Here is a 9,821-nt window from a genome sequence, read left to right on the forward strand (position 1 = left end):
TATGAGCAATGACCTAAAGGAAAGAACTGAATCGTGCACTTTGGCATCCTTTAAGCCTGACACAGCTGAAGCCATTTGCCAAGGAATGGTGGACCAATCTAACTGATGGCTGGTACTCACCGAAAAAAATTGTAATTGCCTGTTGTAGTGATTGCCTCTAAAGGTTGTGCAACAACATATTAGGTTATGGTTGCCAGCATTTTTTTCCATACCATCTTCATTTGTGGTATTATTTGAAATATTTTGTTAAATGAACTCTCTAAAGAAAAAGTCTATATCTTCCCAATTAAGAAAAACAATTATGAGTGCAAATTACTTTAATCAGTTTCAAGTTTGTGTAGGGATACCAACACATTTGTCTACATCTGTAGGTCTCTTTTAGGTAAAGAGAAGGATTACTTTCCAGCATGAATGATTGTTACCCCAATCCTACAAGATTCAGCCTGTGTGTTGAGTCTGATTCTAAACTTCCAGGGTTCCTCAACCTGGGCTGTGTACAAAAGGTTGAATGATGCTGAATTATTTTACTATGTCATATGTCAGATTTAACAAAAATAATAATTACCTAAAGTTGGGTCTAAAGATTTTGCAGTGCATTTGCAACTAATGTATTATTACACAATATTTATATAGTGCTAACATGTTAAGCAGCCCTTTACAATGTCCATAGTCATGTCAATAGCTGTCCCTCAAAGGGGCTCACCATCCAATCTTTTAATTTTAAAGTCAATTATGGGGGGAGGCCAAGTAACATAACTGCATGTTTTTGGAATGTTGGAGAAAACTAGAGTACCTGGAGTAAACCTATGGAATAAACACAGGAAGGACCTGCAAATGCCATGCTAACTTCTGAGCCACTGTGCTGACCAATGTCTGTGTGTTGGGGTGCCATTCTATAAATAATGCATATAACACTAAAACACACATTTTATCATGTCTTATCACAAAGGTTCCTGATTTGTCAAAGCTCTCCAAGACTGGAGAGGATCCACTTTATCGGTGAAGCTGGGTTATCCAGCAATCCTGGAATAGATTCTGATTATAAAACATGAAATAACTGTTATTTTTATCTAATAAAAACAGTCTAACTATAATACGAGAACAGAAGGTTAGCTATCTTATTTGTACAATTGAAAAGACTAATTGTACCCTTAAAAATTTACCAATTGTTTTCAATTTCTTCATTAAAATACAAAGCAGTTCCTGTGCCTACAGACTCATAGCTGTACATATTAGATATGTAGAAAGATTTAATTGTGTCACTACACTTACACCTTCATCAGTGAAGCTGGGTGATCCAGCAAATGTGCAATGGAATTTGTAAAATCTTGCGCCATTTGCTAGCAAATGTTTTCAATCGTGGATTAGATCCATTCGAGATTTGCTGGATCACCCAGCTTCACTGATAAAAGTGTATACTCTCCAGCCTCAGAGAGCTTTAAATAACCAGGCCCAGTTGACAATCCAAAACCCGGTCATCGATAATCCGTTTCCTTCAGTTTTCTGGCATGAATTGCGGAGCGCATTTTCAATACAGGGACTGTGGAACACTGTTTGGCCACTGAAGTTTTTATGGCGCTCTTCTGCAGAAACAGCTGTTAGATCTTGCTTGCTACACTAAATACGCGTTGCGAGAGGAAGGCTGGCCTGTGTATGGAGGTAAGTATAACTTTCAAAAATCCAGAATTTTCGAAAATCCGGCACTCCTTGGGTCTGGAGGTTGCTGGATTTTTGAATGTCAACTGTATAAAAAGCCAGCCTTGAGCAGGAAAGTAGGTGAAAGAGTTCTAATGGATTGTAACATTCCTGACAGGGTAAACAGATAATTGGATCAGCTGACCAATGCCAGATTCTGAAGTACAAATAAAAGGTCCAATATAAATGTGTTGTGTTAAAGTGCCATGTGTTGCATTTACATTCATGTGTCAGGAGGTACACTACAGCTATATCAAATTTTAGGATATATGGAAAATTGTTTTCATACTTCCCCCTAATTTTCCTTTCCTGGCAACTCCTCCTGACAACGCACACATGGGTCAACTCCGCCCCATTTGACCCTCGAGGACCAGTATCCAATACGAAAAGCGTTTACCTCTTAGCCTCCCTGTTCATTATCAATCCTTGTGACAGGACAAAAAAGAAAGGAAGGGGACTGCTCTGCCAGGAGGAGTTGCCAGGAAAGGAAAATAATGTGTAAGCATGACAATAATTTCCCATATTCCTGGCACTCCTCCTGACAGCGCACACATGGGATGTAGCAAGCAAAAAGAAGGGCTAAAAACACACAACTCTGGACATTAATATTGCTGCAAAAAGGAAATTCTTTCGACTTTCTTTAAAGCTAAGTGTATTCTTGATGCGCAAACGTTACATCTGTGCAGGAGAAGACATTCAATTTATAATGTTCAATAAACATATTGGGCAACTTCCAGCTGGCTGCTTTGCCAATTGTTTCCGTTGGAACTTTTGCGTAGGCAGCCCATGATGTCAACATGCCCCTCGTTGAGTGGGTCCTGATTTCATGAAGGTTTCCATAAGGGGAAAGCACATTGGATTGTCCCCAGGATCCAAAAAGAAATGATTTGTGCAGAAGCTGCTTGACCTTTCTTGGTCTGCTGGATTTATAAGAATAAATTACCTGCTTTCCTGAAACCCTGTTTTCTTTTTTAAATAGATGGATATTAACCGAACCATATGCAACTTTTCTGACTCCTCTCCCCCTTCCTCTGCTTGTGTTGCATTCATTGTCGGTAATACTGCATTCCAGTTTGGGTACAAACTGATAAGACCTTTGGAGGGGATTGTGGAGAGGGATGTAAATGTACCTTTTCTGAAGATACAGAACAGTCGGTTTTTACAGCTCTGGGACTCTTTGAGCGGATGTTATTGCTATCAGAAAAAACATTTTCCCCCGTTAATATTTTCATTGAACACACCTCAGTGGGATAGAAGGGAGCTAGTAAGAGCTTTTAGTACCATTGGCAGGTCCTATGTCGGGAATATTGATTTTAACGGTGTTCAGATCCTAATTGCTGCCTTCAGAAAATGTGAACTAGCATACTCTCACTTCATTTTGTCGCCGTCTGTACTAATAAGGCAGGTACCTGTACTTTTATAGTACTGTATCTAAGGCCTTTATCCTGTGCCAATTGTAAGAATTCCAAGATTTGAGATTGGAATGGTTCTGTTAGAGAAAATCCAACTTCTTGTGCCATATGTGAAAAAAAAAATTTCCATACCCTCAAGTATGTTTTGTTAATTGCTGGCTTACATGCCTTTAAAAAAGTTTCAGCAACTCTTGATGACACACCTTCTGCTAGATACCTGTTTCCTTCCACAGAAAATTAGTCAACTGGCAATAATATGGTGCAGGTTTGCCCCAAATTCTCTGTACCAACAGGTCTTCCTGATCTGGCAGGAACCAAAATGGAGCTACTAACATCTGGTTTAGCAAGGAAACCTCTGGTCTTCTTGGCCAATGCAGAATAATTATTATTATTATTCTTGGCTTCTTCCCTGATTTTCAAAAGGACTCTTAATTTTAACGGTATTGGAGGGAACACAAAAACAACTGGGAAATGCAAACTGGAAATGGAAAAAGCATCCTGTGCTCGTGCCTGACTGCAGTGGAACTCAATACAAAAGATTGGTTCCTGGGCCTCGAGTATAAAATCCATCAGATCGACCATTGGAGTCCCCTATCTCTGAAATATCAGCTGTAACTACTTGGGATTTAAAGACCCTTTCCTGGAATCTGGTAAGGATCTGCCTAGTGTGTCTGCTAGTTGAATGTATATACCCGGAGATCTGTTGCTGAGAGGTCGTGAGACGTTCTTCTGCCTATCAGAAAAAAATAATTTACCTTATCTGAAGAAAACAGTGACATCTTGATCCACCCTGTTTTGCAATATACCCTACTACCGTCTTGTTGTCCATCAAGATCTTCACTGTACCAGAATCCTCGAAAACGCTCTCAGCCCCTGCCATGCTGCCATCAATTCTAGCAGGTTGGACCTGGTCGTTGATGGAAGCTTTCATTGACCCTGAGCCTGCTATTTGAGGACATAGGTTCCAAAACCCATTGAACTTGCATTTGTAGTGAGGATTATCCACTCCTTTTGTTCTAATGATACTCCACTGGATAGTTTCTGTGTTGATGCCCACCATAATAAACCTCTCATTACTAATAATGGACGGTGAATTTCCTGTTTCAGAGACACTCCATTCCACTGAGTTAGGTAACATATTTGTAATCCGCTCATGTGTCATCTGGCCCAAGAAACCACTGGGATGCAGGACTTCATTAGCCCCAGTATCCTCATGCATTCTCTCGTGGCCACCTTTTGGGTTCTTGAGAACCACACAGTTCATTCTTTTTTTGGCTTATCTTGTGTGCGATTAATAACACTTTCACTTTCTCTGTATCTACTGTTACCCCCAGATATCCCATTACTTAGGTAGGACATATTTGACTTTTTTGATGGTTTATTAACCAACCGAATTCTACTAGAACAGTCAACACTTGTTTCCCTGTCTATCCCAAGCCATTTCTTTGGATCCGCTAGAACCAGGATCTCGTCCAGATAATGGTGGAGACATATACCATGAAGTCCCAGAAAAGCAATCACTGCCATCCGAATCTTGGAGAAAAAAAGGCATGGCATGTAAACTGGAAATGCTTATTCCTTATCGTGAAACAAAAGTATTTCTGGTCTCCTGGAAAAATGACACATGTAGATATGTCTTTTCTAGATCGATAGAAATCACCCATGCACCAGGCCTGGTAAAAAATTGCCAGAAATGTTTATTTACCGGTCCGGCTGATTGAGGGGCCTTGGATTTTGACGGTCTGTGAAAAAATTGCCTGGAGTCCCCTCCATTGTTGACAAAAGGGTAACAGGACCTACTTCCTCCAAAGTTCCTAAAAATTCTCTCGGCAGGTACAATAGGTCCGAATATACTGCGGACTTCTGCATCTCTGTGGTAGTAGGCCTGATCTTCCTCCTGTCAGCTTCTGAACACCTTCTTCTAGAGGTTTTCCAAGAAACTCCCTTCAAAAAGCCTTGAGCACAAAGCTTGATTTGATGTTGAAGTAAGAGCAGCAACGGGCGACTGGCTAAGCACCCGCTGAATAGATCCTTTTTGAGATCTCCTTCCATCTCTTATCTTTGAATCTCTAATGCAACTCAATTCTCCATGTGAAGGACCATGTTCCGTGCTAACCCTTGTAATGCTGCGTCTACTGCTGGATGCGAATCCCAAATTCTGTATCTTTCTGAACCACAATTTTCTGAATCCTAGGAAGGTTCCCACTGCTTTACCGGCTCATCCTGTAAGTTGGAGATGGCCTTCGGTAGGACTTTTTAGACTTTCCGTAATAGCCTGATCAATAGAACCTTTTTATCTCCTGGGACTCGCTTTCCTTATCTCAGCATGCTTCTTTAAAGCATATAACACACACCAGTTTAGATGGCGACGCTTTTACGCCACATGCCCAACATGATTCGCTTTCAGGGTGCTTTTAGACTGAGAAAGTGGCCTGCTTCTATTAATAATTTCACAGGGTGAGCTTTCTCTTGTCCCTCGTCCTCTTTTAGAGGACCGATGGATGGGACTGGAGAAGCCATTTTCCAAGATATTTTTTCTAGGGTTTTTATCCCTGTAATAAGGTAGTATAAGATAAAACTAATGTATATCTATCCATTGTGAGATCGCCTGTGGCAACGGGGGGTGTTTCAAGCAGAAAACAGGGCCAACAGGTTTTAAGTGCTTCAAGGGTTTATTTCACTTAACACTATTTCCACACAAAACAGGCAAAATAAAACAAACAGCAAAAAGAAAGCCTGGGCACTGAATCACTGCTAATTCCCTTAACTAGCAATCCAGCCGATCCTAGTGTTGTTCAGGACTCTAAGGCCCTAACCATATAACTTTTGCAACAAAGTCTGTGTCTGTGCTCACAGTTCCCTTTGGACCTCCTCCCAGCACACCAGCCAAAACAGAGCCACAGGAATAACCAGGCTGGGAGTTTATATCCCCAGCCTAATTTCCAGGATGCATTTCAGGTGAGACAGTTACACCTGATCATACCCAGGCCTCTAACTCCCCCACCTGGCCGAGAAGCCTGGTACTTCAAACCCCAACTTCAGATTCAAAGGAAAACTGACTAAACAGAAAAATACTCTGCGTATAACCTGTATCTGGGGCAAACGTACCTGTCATCCCGAACGAAACCCTGTGATTTATTTGGCCAGTTGTCACACCATGTCAAAAAATGTTGAAGGAAAGATACTTTTCTACTTTTGCCAGACAGATACAAATGCTCACAATCGAGTGGAAACATAGATCCAAGCATAAGAACTTACAAGTTTTTGCAAGGGTGAAACTCATGACACTCCAATGTACACTCAATGTTTTGAGTGGGGAAGCAGTATGTGGTGGGGGTGGTGGGGGGATGGGGGGTGTCAGTTTGAGGGGGTACCGGAGTGGGGGGGGGGGTGCAGGATGTTTTGGCAGGGTTGAATAAGGATATTTGCTTATGGATGGGACTTATGTCGGTTGGCAGGCAAGGCAGGTCAGTTTTTTCCAGAGGAGGCCGGTGATCAGCAGATGTCAAGACCCTCAGCTGGAAATAAGAAAAAAGGGTTGTGTTGGCTCTGTAACAAGGGAGGATGTCTCCCCATTAGGGCTGGTTACCAAAAAGGAGGCAGGAAATTCGATTCGGCCATTAGGTGGGTTAGGCGTTATTGGGCGGGGGCATTGCTAGCAAAAGCGGATATTGAGGCCCCTTTCCGGCTGTTGCCAGTTCACCTAGACTGTGTGAGGCTGTTGGGGTGTAAGTGGGCAGGGGAGTATTTTGTGGAGGTGGAGTCAATTATCCAGTATTTGGATGACTTCTTGTTATTCGGTCCACCAGGGAGCTCTGCGTGCAGGGTACTGCTGGCAACGTTAGAACATAGCGGTGCGTTAGCACAAAGCAGACAAAACCGAGGGGCCCGTGACCACTTTAACCTTTTCGGGCATCGAATTGCACACGGTGGAGATGAAGAGTAGGTTGCCCCAGGACAAGTTGAGAGGGTTGCAGACGGAATCCATTTTGCGGGGGGGGGGGGGGGGGGGGGGGGGGGGGGGGGGGGGGGGGGGGGGGGGGGGGGGGGAGGGGGGGGGGGGGGGGGGGGGGGGGGGGGGGGGTAGGAAGATGGGCTTGCAAAAGGTTCAGGGTGCAGGGTGATTAGGATGGGTCGAGTGTTTTGTCATCAGTTGGCAGCTGCAACGGTGGGGGTAAAGTCGCCGGCATGTTTTGTCTGTTTAAATAAAGGAATACGGGCTAACTTGCTGGTGTAGGACAAGTTTTTGCAGGAGTTTAATGGGAAGGCATTGTGGCTGGGAAGTGGGGTTTTGGGGCCTACTTTAAGTGGTGTGCAGGGGTGTGGCCGCAAGATCGGGTGGATGAAGGCTTGGTTACAAATTTGGTGGTTTTAGAGTTGTTCCCTATTGTGGTGGCAGTGGAGTTGAGCTTGCCAATAAAAAAGTGCGTTTTTATTGTGACATGGGGGTGGTGCAGGCCATTTCCAGCTTTTTGGTATCATCGGGGCCTGCAGTTCGTTTGTTGTGGCACTTGCCTTTTACATGCATGCAGCATAATATTTATATCTTTGCAAGGCACATCCCAGGGGTTTGCAATGGCATCGCTGATACTCTGTCTCGATTGCAGTGCGACAGACAGGCTCATAATGATTTTAGGAAAGTAGTGGAAGGCCTGCTAATGTTAATGTGTGGAAAAAATGTTATTAAAATATTATTTAAATGTTATTTAATTTTGGGTAGGTTATTGATTTAATATGTTAATTTGATTTGTTATTGTTGTTTTGCTATTTGTTATTTTGGTATTTATATTTGTACTTTAACTTATTTATTTGGTTAATTTATTAATGTAAAAAAAAGGCACTAGGGATCAGCGAGCGAGTTTTTAAAACTCGATCTCACAGCGAATTTGGCTGTTCCTGCTTACCGTAATTGTAAGCGAGAACGGCCAGTGTAAATTTGCTGAACAGGATAGAATTTAATTAAAAAAAACATTTTATAAAAAAAAATTTTTTGGGCTGTGCTGATCAATAAATGCAGCCATGGCTGCATTCATTGATCAGCTCAGTGTGCGATCCCCGGCACTAGAATAGTGACTTGTCCCCATTTAACCTCTAGTGCCTTGGGATCACACACAGGATTCCCAGGGCTGCATGAATGAATGCAGCCCTGGAAATCCTCTTGTACTGATTTCCTGGAACTTCCGATTGGTTCGCGAAATGGACGAAATTTCGCGGACCCATTGGAAGTTCGAGGACATTTTCATCCCTAGTTGGCATCAGGGGCAGAGCATGGCAGTTACCCTTGTCCGGACGGTTTGTGGGGGATTGCGATGGGATTATCCGAAATTTAATTCAGCAATCGGTGAGTGCTTGGACTTAGGACAAAAGGTTTGGTGTGACTGGGAGGTTCTACAGAGGCAGGTAGGGAGGAGTGCTAGGGGAGACCAGGTACAGATACTGCTGTACTGGTTGGCTAAGCAGTTTGCGGTTGGGGGTTCCGTGGGATCTGTAAATAGGTTTATGGTGGGGTTGGCATTTGGTTTTAAATTGAGGGGCATGCCTGTGTGCCAAGGGACAAAGGTTTTTCTAGTGTGGCAGGCTTTGGAAGGGTATAGGAGGGGTAGAAAAAGGGTGCGGGACGCCAGGCGGCCGGTGTCCTTTGAGCTGGTACATAAGTTGTGGGCAGTTGGGGGAGGTATGTCATGGGGTTTATGAGCAGCATTGGTTATGGCATTCTTTGGGGTCATGAGCTTGGGGAGTTGGTTAGCCCAATGAAGACCCGTCCTGGTGGAATTCTGGTGCAGGATGTGGTGTGCATGGCAGATAAGGTGAGATTGAGGATTAGGAGGTCCAAAACAGACCAAATGGGAAAGGGATTGTTGGTAAGGTTGTTTTTTATGGAGGGATCAAGGATCAAGGGGTCTGCCCAGTGCAGTCGTTGGTAGATTTCCTGCAGCATGAGGGTGGGGGATTTCTTTCACCTCTTTCAGTTTGTGGCGTTTTTTAGGAGCTGCTTGACCCAGCTGGGAATGTACGGAAAGGAATATTCCTTGTTTTCTTTTTAGGGTGGCTACTGGGGCGGCAAGGTGGGGAGTAAGAGACAAGGTTATCAAAAAAATTGGGAGATGGGAATCCAGGAGGTTCAAGTTGTATATAAGGCCACATTTGTTATAAGAGTTTTGTGTTTGGTGGGTGTGTTTTTTTAAGGCTGGCATTGTTTATTTTGTGTTCTTGTTGGTTCGTGCAGCCTGGTGTGGATTCTTGGTCATTCCTACGTGTGGTGGGTTGCCCGGAGGGCGGAGGTTCGACCAGATGGTTGTCATTTTGGAGTGCCTAAGTCAGAAGCTATGGTGCGCTGGATTGGTGTTTTGGGCAAGATGTGGACCCCAGTGGTACCAGAAGTCCTGAAATTTGTGGCGCTGGACAGGCTTCCAAATGTGTTGGTAGTACACGCTGGAGGTAATGATCTGGGGCAGAGGACCATGCAGGAGTTAATTAGAGACGTGAGGCTGGATTTCCTGTGGCTGAGGTATTCAGAGTTATTTGTGGGTATTTATGCAAATGTTAATTTAGTTATATAGGTATGTTAATTAATGGTTATGTTTTATTGTGGTAGTGGGGGGGGGGGGGGGGGGGGGGGGGGGGGGGGGGGGGGGGGAGGGGGGGGGGGTTGGCAAGCTTGGAGGAGGGAGGGGGAATGAATTGGCAAGGTCCCAACTACCCTAGTCATGTACA

The sequence above is a fragment of the Pyxicephalus adspersus genome, chromosome 5, assembly GCF_032062135.1.
Source record: "Pyxicephalus adspersus chromosome 5, UCB_Pads_2.0, whole genome shotgun sequence".
NCBI lineage: Eukaryota > Metazoa > Chordata > Amphibia > Anura > Pyxicephalidae > Pyxicephalus > Pyxicephalus adspersus.